A 12,684-nucleotide genomic window follows, 5' to 3' on the forward strand; every position below is an offset into this window, starting at 1 on the left:
GTAGCCGGTAGAATTCCAAATTCTGGGATAGGATCCCACGCAAGTCTGAGGGTCGTCGTGGATGCAATTGATCTTTTTTTCTTATTTCCTTTCCCTCGTTTGTGGGTTCGTGGACGACGATATTTCTTCTTCCAGTGTTGGAAACACCGCTGGTCTCTGCTTTACGGTCGACCTTCGCGCGACGTCTGCTTCTCCTTTCTCTCTCTCTCTCTCTCTCTCTCGGTTTGCCCAAAAAGCTCGGCTGCCTGGTTTTACCATCATCATACTCAACGGATCTCGGATCGGATCGGATTTCCAAAAACAAAACAAAAAAATGTGTTCGTTCGCCCGCTGGTTTGTAGCTGGCCAACACGCCGTTTCCTGGAACAATCTCCCTCGCAGTCCGTGTGTTGGTTGGTTTTATTTTATTGTGGTGCTTCTTTCCGATTCCTTACGATCGTATCAGAATACAAGAATTTCAATAACGATATTTTCGAAAATTTATAACCCGCGTCTCATCATAAGATGTCGCCTCGGTCAAATTCATGGCGTAGGAAGTGAAAATTAATACCGGGCAAGATAAATTATTCGTTTGTAAAGTGAAATAAATTATTTTCGGTTGTTGTTTTTTTACGACTCGAAGCTCCAAAAGTTTTGGACGTTCGTAGAAATGTAATTAGAACTTACAGAAGATCACGATCACTCGATCGTGTCTCGCATTCTGCGTTAGACTGCTACTTTGAACGCTCTCGCAAAACTCGCATATCTAGAAAGGTGTACAAGTTTTATAGGTTTTTTTGATTGCAAAAACCATTCGTACGATCGCATATCGATCAGTTCATCCAGTGGTATGAGCTAACAGCGTGTTGCAAGCAATAAAACGTGCATGATGCATATGGGCATATGGCCGGGTCAGAGAGACAGGCCGATAAACACAACGACGAATAAGAATAACATGAATATTTAATCAAAACAAAACAAATCTGACACTACCGAGAACACCATGGGATATTGGAACGACGGTGCCACTACTACTGCCCGTTGGGAAACAACAGCATAAAACTAATGAAAAGAAACCTGTACACGTAGGCAGCTCCGCCAAGAGCAGGAATGCAGGCAGACCAAGCCAAACCAAGGCGCGTCTTCGCTTCTTTCCACTTGTGTTTTATGCTGGGCTGAGCTGACTGGCTGCTCTTGACGTTTCCTTGTTGACGTCGTCGTGCCACCATCGCCTTGATCGCGCGACGCTTAGTTAAACAACTTGAGCGTGTAGCAGCAGCACAGCACAGCGGGAGGGCTCCGTGAAACCTGTGGTTCTGTGTCTGTGGCGACGGCCGGGGACCGAGACCGGCCATCCCAAAGCCGGGCCGGGGACGCGCCGGACATACTAAACTCGGAGAGATTTCTCGGCGAGAAACAAATCTCCGAGGAACGCACGACAACGACGGTCGTCTTCGCACTGTTTATGCTCATGTTCATGTTGGCTGCCTGGAGAGGCGAACACAACGTGAATGCGAGATGTGTGAGATGTGTTTGGTCTGATGTCTGTCTTTCAAACACGACACGCTGCTTGTTGAACATTGCGGCGGCATACGTCTTCGCGCCACCTTCCTATTCCTGCTCTCGCAAGAACTCCTCCCGATCCCCCGGCACGTAGACGAGCGTACGAGAAGCGTTTAAAGGATATCTGATTTCATTTCGTTCCTGGTAGGGCTTCCCTTTTGGGGGATGTTGTGTGGATATTGGATCGGATCGGAGGGGGCAGGAAGGCTGGCTAGGTGGTGGCGTGTGTTTATTTTATTTATTTTGCCGGACCTAAGGCAGAGCATCTGGTGCCGTGGGCTGCTATGCACTCGGTGGAGTTCATCCGCCGAGGATGGAGGCGGCACAGCGACAAATAAGAGTTTGAGATTACAACCGAGGCGTCGTCAGTCAACTGGTCATATCCTGCGGTTCATGGTGTGTATGCACGAAATGACGAGAGAAAGCGTATGCTCGTTTCCTACCTGTGTGCCTTCGCCAAGCAAGGATCATGGAGCACAGTTTACCACAAGCAGAACAACGACAAGGTACTGTACCACTACCACCGTATATTCCACCGCACCATATGAAGAATGGAAATTCATTAGCCCAAACTATACTCGACTCCTCTCCATGCTGCGAGGCGACTGGCAAGGTTCCGTGTGTGCGTATCTGGAAGCCTCAAATTGGTATGCATCATTCAGCCTCGTTTAACTGCTTTTGCCCTTCGGGGGTGTCCCGCAGCGGGCCGGACGGGGCCCACAAGTTTACGGAGTTTACCCCCCGTCGAACATCCTTGTCCCGGTCTGGAAAGATGTCCTGGTTTATGTTTCTACCGTTCCTTTCACACTCTTGTACGCAGCCTTTCTCGTCTCCGTCCCTGCCTCGACTTGCAATCAGCACCTTGTAAAGCATTGGAAGAATGTAAACCAACCGCTCAGGTGTTTGCGTGTACTTTGACTGCAAGATTTATCTGTTTTGAAAACGTTCCGCCAGCTCTACAATGTATGCTGTATCATGTTCGCCGTTTCTCTCTTAATACGTGGAATCTTTGGTATAGCGAAAGAATCATGTTCTTGGTTTTTGATAAATGTCATCCATTTATTAGCTCCATTGTCAGGGACATTAGCTGCCGCTCGGTGAATGGGTGAGTTCTTTCTGCAGTATTTGAACCTTGTCCGAGGAACTATGTTCAAATATTATGACAGAAGATGAATTCTAAACAACCTTCTTCATGCAGTATAATTGTTAGGAGCTTCTTCATCTCGACACGCTATTATAAGAATGGAAAAAAAGAGTTTTCATAGGCTGTGGAGAGCTAAGAAACACTATTGACACCAAATAAAATTCACTGCAAAACCACAATCTGCTTATGCGTTCGTATGTTGTGGGTCCAGTCGAATCCAGTCATTCGAGAAACTACCCTACCCGCCCCATTATCCGCCAGCAACTACTAGCACCGGAAGGCAAGGTCGGGTAAGTTATTCTCTTCACAGTTGATTTGATGCTAATTTTTCATCGAACGAAAGTCGAGAGGCGAACGACGGGCGAAGAAGCAGCTGCTCTTGCTAGTTGGCCACAGCAGCGCGCAAGATGAAGACACGGCCAATTCCAGCCTTGGAAATGACAGCATGATCGCGCAGGAAAAGCAACGCACGACGTTCAGCGCGAGAGAGATAATCGAACCCGGAGCGCGTTCACGCCGGGGGAATGAGTAATGCAAACATTACACGTCGTTTGTTTTAGCATTTTCGTTAGCAGGCAGAACCGGGGGAGCGAATTCCGCCCGGTCCCAAGCGCGAGACTGCGGGCGACGTCGTGTGCTCGATCATGAGCATCATCAGGCTACATCATCAGCATAAACAAGCCCCCTACACTACACCAGCGGGCCGCCTTCCTCCCTTCCGATCATATGCTCGGACGCACGCTGTCGTTCGTTCGCACCCTGGACGCGGCCCGCCGCCAACCAATCTCGACTCCCGTTGCCCCCGTTACGTTACGGCGGGGACGCAGAACGGTTCGCGCTCTGCTTCGCGATACGCGCGCAGGCAAAATCTCGCACAACAACCCCGAGCACACACCGTGGTCGATCCCGGTGGTGATGGTGGGTTGCGCGCTCAATCGAGCTTGGCCTGGCGGGAGATAAAATTGGAGTGAGAAATGATTGCACGGTGGACGTTGCTCTGTCCGTGGTGTGTGGCTTTTTCCTGAACGCGCGCTGTCCCGTGTGTTTGCGCATGAGGGCATGCATAAACAAAACACGCGAAAAACTCTGCTGCGAAGTCAGATGCGTTGAAAAGGATCGTTAGCAAGCGACGCGGTTAGCGTTGCCGTTGCACGGAGATGTTCGGTCTACAACGAGTTCTCGTTCTGTTGCTGTCATCGTGGTGCACGGAGGGATACGTAGAGAGGATTGGAATTTAGTAAAATATTTAAAATCTTTAAATAATTTCAACTAGGCTAACTCTTTTAAGCGTGTTGCTTGAGACCTCTTATATCTAATCTTCTGCACTGATATGAGTAACCTAACATCAACAATTCTCTTTTAAATAAATAAATCAAATCTCTTCCGTCCTGCATTCCAAGTCCAAGGAAACACAGGTTACGGTAACAGTTTTATAACGCCCGAAAGCCTCGTAGCAAGTGAATCCCTCTTGACGATCGATTGCTGCAACAACTCCTTTTAAGCCCATCCTCACCGAATATGCACCTTGCGGGCACTCGCAATTGCAAAGGCAGAGCAATTTTATGCAAGTGCAGCGTCGTTTCCTCCCAGGAAACGCATTGAAAAAGTATGCACAATACCACCACAACTGAAGGACCACTTTTCTCGAGCATGAACGGGACGGATGGGACCACAAAAAAGAACCATAAAAATGAAATGATGAAAATCGGCCCAAATAATTTACGGTCCTACTCTTTAATTCTCTCTTCGTTTCGCTTCATCGCTCGTTAAGAGTTTGATTTTGGTGGTCTTGAACGAGTTGCATGCTAAGTACCATCGGTGGAGAATTGAACAATTTTACAGAACGGAACCTCGGGACTGGATGAGGTGATGATAAGCATGTGGGTACGGTCTTGTGTCTGTTAATACATGTAATTATTATTTTCATTCGTTCACCCTGCTCGTTGGTAAATAAAGCAAATATTCAGTAAAAGATTGGACCGCAAATGGTGTATTTAGGGAGCGTCGTGGTGCGTCTGAATTAGCCAATGGTATGTGTAACACACGTTAGGGCCTTTTAAAACGAAAAAAGACGCTTGAGGATTCTGTGCTTTGGGTCGTGTAAGTGAAAAAAAAATTTAAATTCTTAAGTTACAGTTCACCAACATTATCAAATATTCAATTCTGATTCTACCCATATCTCTCCGTAGCTCATTTACAGCAATGTTTACCCATTGAACATCTCGGCACGATCTTGAAGCAGAAACAAATGGAAAAAGGGTGCAGCCTATCTGCTATGGACACGCAGCAAGATACACGGGCGGGCGCGTGAAAAGCACAAAATCAATATTGAACTAACTCACGTCTTAAAGATAACAATAAACTTGGCAAATAATTACCGTTGTGCTTCCGAATAATTGCCTAAATGATCGTGCTGAAGCGCTTATTAAAGCTGCGACGGTAGAGCATGGTCGGTTTTCGGGGTGCGGTTTTGGCAAATTCTCAATCCGCCGCTCCTTCTTCTTCGCGCGTGGTGACTAACGAGTTCGAGAATAAGCGCCCGGTTTTTTTTTTGTGAGTTTCGCACACAGAGTCGTGGAATGTGTGTGAAGACGTCTCTCTCCTAGGAGTTCTCGTTCGCAAGGGAAAACAAACAAATCGAGCAACTTTAACTTCGCGCATCGCCAATCGTCTTGCTCGTGCTGTCGTGCTTGCCATACCATAAGATTGCTTGAACTGTTGGCTGATCTGGGTTCGGTTCAGCAGAAGCAGTGCAACACAAAACTCGTTCGTTCGTTCGTTCGTTTTCTTTGCATCACTTCATCATCGTGTCATGCTAGTGCGACCGCGTACACAGTATGCAATCGAATGCCACAATCATGTTCGCATTTTCTCCATCACTCTCGTCACCGAGGGTCCGTGCAGATACGGTGAGGTCCCCCCTCGAGAGGAAGTCATTACCGACCGACATGATGCTTGCGGTGTCGACTATCCGGTGATAGTTCATTCGGAACATCTCGCAACCCCGTATGTAAATGCGCTAGGAAAACTGAGAAAAATCTACAACAATGGATAATGAACGCGCCCCGAATGGATGCGACGGAGGAGCGTTGCGTACCACTCTTGTTTTCTGCGCGGAACTTTCTAAATTAGTTTGAACAGCGAGCGACGAAAACGTTTGATTTGGTTCAGATATTGCTGCAGGAGCGGTTCAGAGTCGGTCGGGGTCGCAAAAAATAAAACAGAAGCCGGAGCACTGTCACGGAGAGCAACAATCGAACCGCCAGGCCAAGTCAGCCATTCTTCAGGCTGCTTTCTTTCCCAGCAGCGGAGGTATGTGCTTTCACAGCATCTTGCAGACCTTTCTGCGATGGAATGTTGGTTTTGCTTTCATCAACTATTTTGAGTGATTTACATAGTGCATTTTCCGCTCTCGTTCAATTTTTCCATGCTGGTTGGTGTGTGGCGCATTGCAATAAGTAGCTTCCGGAATGCTGGGACTAAGTGAAGTTCCGCGTTTTCGGGAGAGGTTGCTACATTGTTGGAGGTATATCGCATCAATCCAAGACTTAAGATTAAACACATGCAATTTAAACATTTTCAGGATAAGCTAGTAAAGTTTGCAGTTCAGAAATGTCTGAGAAACTTCAACACCTAATCTTGAACAGATTCCAAAAATGTTATGGACATCATATTCCGCTCGTAACCGTGAATCATTCCTCTTGTCACTATTGTGCTTATCAATATTTAATAATTTTCTAGCAATATTTTGATATCGTCACGCATTCTTTGCCAACTGATTCCAGCAAGAATACAGTGAACGTTGTTCGGGAAAATATATGTTGAAGTTAAAGAGAATCGGAAATAACCTTTGAGCACGAAAAGATTGGAAGAAGAAGTCGGATGCTTGCGCGGCTCTACACGATGCTCTACCGTCCAAGGCATACATGTATAGCGGGACCATTGGCCGAGCATAACTATATGCACGAAGATCGCGCGTACTTCAGGAAAGTACGAAAAACCACTAAACACGTCAACGCTTCGTCTCTCTCGCTTTGCTGCTCCTTTCTTCATGATTTTGTGTTATTTATTTTTCTGCTGATCGTCCAACTCCCCGGAGCGGTTCGGAGCAGCATAAATGGCATAGGCAGAAAAGCAGCATAATGTTCGGGAAGGTTGAGTCTTTCCATCGCAAGACACGGAGCGGAGGAGAAGTGGCGTGCGAGGAAAAACAAACAAAACCGAAAGAATTGAAGAAAATTTATGATATCAGCAACTGGCGATCTTCGCGTGAGCTGCTGCTTCGGTACGATGCCCGGATGGGGTGGAGGTGTCTGCGGAAAGTCGAATCCAGCCCTGGGCTGACCAGAGCGCGTTTCCAATACGGATTCCTTTAACCGTCATCAGCACCTATCCATGGATCTCGCGCGTCTGCCGGTGGAGATGGCCACGAAGGCAAGCGGATTGAAAAGTGCATACGAAGGATGGTCTATGTTATTGATTTGGTGTGATCTTCGCTATCAATATTCCAGGAATGGATCGGAACAATTCATTTCCATAGTGTCTTGAATTTGAGGTTTTGCTTCAAAAATCCAAACGTAACTCCAAGAACCTGTCAATCCATGCGACTGATCTCTTCACCGCTCGTTAAGGAGTTAAGCGATGGAAGAGCCACCGGAACAACAACTTCTTTGCGTGAGCCCACGTACTGTGTCTCTCGCGTTGGGTCGAGAAGAGAATAGCTTGTTTGCATTTTTAAGCAACGATCCCAACCCCAATTTCCGTCCGCATGTGCTGGAGCTGAGCTAAGCTGAACGGCAATCTTGCAGGCAAAACAGAAGCAGAGCAATTGGCTCCGGCTGAACCTCTGGCCCATAGGTTGGTGTGTCGTGTCGTGGATAATCTGCTAATGAGCTGAGCGCGGTAACCCATCGTCTTCTCGGTCTCGTTTTCACATGCCCTACTCTCGCACAAAACCATCGTGTATAATTAGGCTAACTTTATTCTGGTATATATACCAGCGGTATATAAACATATTGTTTAATTAACTGTGTGCGTAACTCCACCAGGACAGAACTGTGAAAGGATTTTTGTGGTTTATAATTTGTGTGCAGTTTTTTTTTGCTATGTGATAGATTATCGATTTACCAAAGCTCACAGGCGAATTTGTCCAACTAAATTCTTACCTCTTAAAGACGTTGATTCACTGCTGCTTCACGTTCAACCAGGAACGGAACGTTTCCGCGGGGGGACCCGGCCAGTAGCTCTGATTTCAAATGCACGTGGTGTTAGACGATGTGCTCCATCCTGTTCGTGGCACCACCATCCACTCGCTACAGTTGAGTGACTTTTCCGGAACTAGAGGAAGATAGATAGACATTGCGCAAAATGAGACCGGGCGAAGTTAAATGCTCGTATATGCTGCTTCTAAAACCGAACCGAAAAAGCAAAAAGGCAAAAAAGGATGAAAAATTAGTCCAGCTCATTAGAACTGTAAATTTGTGCTCGTTAAATTTCCGTTTCGTCAAGTAGCTGAAACGCAAGTCGAAAGTTGTTAGGGATTGTTGGAGCTGGGATGCTGAAGCATTTGCACGTCCACCGCTGGCGTTATGTTTGCTGTAGGCCTCGTAGGCAGCGTACAGTGTGCTGGGAAGCGCGCACTGGGGAGTTGAAACAATAACAAATAAACTTTGTCCAGCAGCACCTCCGTTTTTTTCAATCTCGGATAGTTGGCCGTGATGAATTTATGCCTCATGTTTAGTGAATCAGCCATCGCCGAGCTTATTTTGCTGGGGGGATGCGGGCAAAGCCTACAGCCTAACGATCGTGATCGTTTTACACAAAATTTAGACTTTCAGCGGGCACCAGCTTTTGGGTGCTTCCATCCAATTTTATTTTCTCTCCCCGGTAAGTTAAACCAGCGTTCACCACGTTATTGTGTGGATTTGGCAAAAAGGGTGGTGCGTAAATGGAACTTTTCATTCAGAGCTTCTTTCTCACACATCTATCTCTTGGGTTGGCAGGCGAGCTGAGAAAATGTTGTCCGTGTCTCCAAGTATTTATTTTTTCAAAGATTTTTGTTTTCATCTGGCTCGTCGAGGTTTTCTTTTTTATCATTTTTTTATAAAGACACACACATTCCTTTGGTCAGCGATTAATTCGTTGTTTTTTTTTATCTGCTGTAGTTGGTTGCCTTCACAGCAGGGCGATTTTAAGCGGGCATGATTTAAGCGCACCAACGACGACCGCCACCAATGGGTGCAACCGTCTATTTATAGCAACCGCTATTGGTGGCGAAAGGCAACACAGATGGGGCGCAAGTTGAGGTCGTTGTTTGCTCAATGATCTACTTTTATCGGTTGATATTTTGATATAAAACTAACCAAACAGTTATTGCTCATCATCTCCACACAATCTAGCACCGATGCCGATGATTACTAACAAAGAATCAAGGAAGATCATTTCAAAGGGATCTAGAATAAAAATGTATGTCAGTCAGTTCAGTTGTAGTTATTTTTCCATGCTCGGATTTTCTTCTTTTTTGGCACTTCATCCTCGAGATGGATTTATGGCTAGGAGATGTAAACTTGCTTGATTTGATTGTACCCTAGCGATGAAAAAGTTTCAAATAAAAGGAACGGAACGGAACTGGCAGAATAAGGTTCAATCCTTTTGCGATGTTCGTTCCTTTCGCCAGGTTTATTCCTATTCCATGGATCTGTTAGGTTAAAATTTTGAACCTAGTTGTAATCGTTCCTTTTGAAAAATGGAACGATCTTGTCAGGTTCATTCTCATCAGTAGTCACTATTCTATCAGTAGTCAGTCCAGTTCAGCGGACCGAATGATTCAATATTGGGTTCTGTGAAAGACCCGCGTTACTAACAGTTAAACACCCAATACAAACTTCGACTTTTGCCTAATGTATTTGCGAAATCGTGCATTCGTTTTGCTTTTACCAAACCTTCTTAACGAGCTTAAGCTTTTACCGAGTGGCCGTGACCCTCGAACACTTGGCAAACAGTGCCAGTATTTAGAAGGGTGCATAACAGAAATTTGTATGCAAATATCTTAAATTTGAAATTCATCAGCAATTGGGCAGCAAACACGAACGGCAGTTTCCGGCGTGACCACGAGTGCGGAATTGATTGAACCAAATCCACATAAAAGCAACCAATCATGAAAACGTAGCACGAAGCAAGGAGAACGTTGGTTTGAACGCTGTCGTTTTATTATTCAACGCTTACAAATCAATCGAATACATCGGTTGCGAAGGTGCCAGAAAGAATGGCGATTAGGGAGGACATTTTCGACACATTCCGCAAGAGTCATAAAGTTCTCATGTTGACTTTGTATGCCTAGAGAGAACTATCTGGCACATCGCAAATAAGCATAAAAGCAAATAAGCTCTGCAAAGCCTCAACTCATAAAACAGCACTTACTGTTTAAGTCGTTTTCAGTGAATACTTTAAAATACATGGATGGATGAATGGAACAAGAAAAATGCCACGCTCCAGTTTTTGCGGTCCCGTTTTTGCTGAATTAAGGGGCTAGAGCAAAAGTGCACCGGGATGGCGCCGCGGACGGGTATTATTCTAGTCTGCTGCAGTTTTTCAGCAATTTCCCGAATACCTCTGCCAAGCATCTTCTTTCTTGTGAATGCACCACACTACACCTACGCTACCCTTTGACCGGCTTTCTGTACTCCTTCTTCGATTTGAATATTCATGTTTCGTTGATGTTGATTGCGATGGCGCATAACTATCCCGTGGCAGGCAGGCCGGTTCCCTGGGGCGGTGCTGTGCGCGGTCAAATCGAAAACCGTGAATTCATCATACGGAGCAGCAGTAGCACCCCCAGTTTCGGCATGATTTCAGCAGCACGGCATAGTTTGGTTTTGTCCAATTGTTTTTGTCCTCCACTGTCCTCCACACTCCAGGCGGAGGAGAGAGCATTGTGAGAATGCAAAGCAACCGAAACTATTAAGTATCGGTGGTAAGTCGTGTAGCGCAGCTTTTTCGTTAATTTTCTCTACGATATTCAACTTGGCAAACATTTTCGATACGGTCCAAGCGACGATCACATGATATGGCCGGTAGAAGTTCAAAGAGCTGATTTGCATTTCTACACGGTGTCACAGTCTGGCGTTGAAACGATTTGCATCCCCGCCTGTTAGAGTGCAAAGCAAAAACATCCTTCACTCAAACGAATGTAAAAGTAGTTTTTAGCCGTAGGAGAGGTTTGTTTTTCGAAATTTCTATGATTATGAAATAAACTTTGTTTTCGCTCGATAGCCGAACAAGAACTATGCAGTAAACAAGATTTTAATACAAAAATATGCTACAAAACATTCGTTAGTTCGTATGAGAACAGGCAAATATTATTATTATTAATCAAATATTCTAAGTAGAGCCTTTGAAGTCTTAAAGAAAAAGCTATCAAAAGATAGCAAGGACCATTCTGAATAGGTCTGAAGACGTAAATTCGAGAAAACATGTCCTGACGAAAGGCTGTGACAGCATTTATGACTATAGCCCCGAGTATAGAACAGAGATCGATGCACTTGGCGCGGAAAGGACCAGACAGTAAAGAAAGAATTGAAACTGCGGGTTCGATATCCTTAATCAGTCGGCACTTAAATGGTGCGTCTTGCATACTTCATGGACTTATCATAGCATGATAGATCTTTAAAGAAGTATTACTGCAAAGTAAAGGTAGTACTTTTTTAAGTTGGTTTATACTTGCTACTCACTACACTAACCGTGTTACTTAAATCGCTTAGAACAAGTAATCAAAAAAAATTTGGTGTTTTAAAAACGACATTTTGTGTGCTTTGTGCGTCCTTCCAATATTTTCTGGAGGCCAGAGTTTGCCGGTATAGTACTTGAAAAGAGTTCCCACTCCTCAGAGACATTTACTCTGTCCAAAACTAACAAATTGCTCATTCCGCATTCGAGAAGCAGATGCTTAGTCCATCGACTTTAACTCGCTAGTCTCCGGTAGATTGATCATGTCATGATAATGACACCGGACGACAAAGCTCGTAAAATATTGAGACATAGTAGGCCCAATTCGAGCTTTGATGATGGTGTAGATATGTTCACCAGACTAACCGGGGATATAAGCCAGCATTCTGATATTCGCCTTCATTTTTTAATAAATAAACAGAGCTCTTAACTCCTGAAAGCTTTTGTCCATCATAAAAAAAATCTGTATAACCAGCATCGAAACTGAACTGGTAGCAAAAATTATGCATGTGCCTCGTATAGTGCCGATGAGCACGGAAGCAAATAGAAGCCTTGCTTAAAAATAGCTTGCAAGTAAGTTGCAATAAAACGGCAACAAAATGGAAATTCTAAAACTTCCAGCACCAGCAGCACCATTCTAGGCCGTATCGGGGGGTCACATGAATTAAAGATCTTCCGGGAGTAGGCGAACTCCAAAATTGGATGGCATCATAAAGCTATTTACGAAATACCTATCAATAAATCGATTAATTTTTGCGTCTATAAACCATCCGAACATCTCCGGGACGAGGTTTGCGGCAGTTCGATTCGATGCTCTCCTAATTGAAATGCGATGTTAGGATGGTGATGTAGCTTGTTCATCGAACGGATTATTACTACTTTTCTGATCGCTCACATGAATCCTGCCACTTTCTGCACAGGCGTTAAAGAGGCCAAGAACATTCACTTATTTTCTCTTGTTATCGCGTTTGATTCAACACTTAGAATATGGGGGTTTCCTCTAACAATTGCACTTAGATTTGCTAGTACGAGACGTTTTCCACTGGTTGGCCACATTTACAGATATTGGAACTCGTAAAATCCCATCCTAACCCGTCTTCATTCGTCTTCACTCGCAGCAACGCCGGACGCGCTGTTGTTTTGCATTGCTTCAGAGTGTTTGCTTTGTTGACATTACGCCGAAGCGGGCACAACTACATACACACACGATGGCGTTTTCTTTCAGCGTTTCCTTTTCATCTCACGCACTGATGCCTCTCACGTACACGGTGTTT

At 45.1% G+C, this 12,684-nt stretch overlaps 1 protein-coding gene across 3 annotated transcripts in view; it reads right to left on the reverse strand.

Moving 5' to 3' along the window:
* Window positions 1-12,684, reverse strand: part of LOC118503715 (frizzled-2) — a 62,677-nt gene that overhangs the window by 17,276 nt on the left and 32,717 nt on the right. For 2 of the 3 annotated variants that reach the window (XM_036037280.1, XM_036037278.1), the window contains one exon: window positions 7,852-8,023. The gene's annotated coding sequence lies outside the window, so the exon portion shown is untranslated. Of the gene's footprint in view, window positions 1-7,851; window positions 8,024-12,141; window positions 12,167-12,684 lie in introns of those variants that run through there. The other variant, XM_036037281.1, reaches the window with a different exon arrangement.

This window comes from Anopheles stephensi, chromosome 2 (assembly GCF_013141755.1).
Source record: "Anopheles stephensi strain Indian chromosome 2, UCI_ANSTEP_V1.0, whole genome shotgun sequence".
Taxonomy (NCBI): Eukaryota; Metazoa; Arthropoda; class Insecta; order Diptera; family Culicidae; genus Anopheles; species Anopheles stephensi.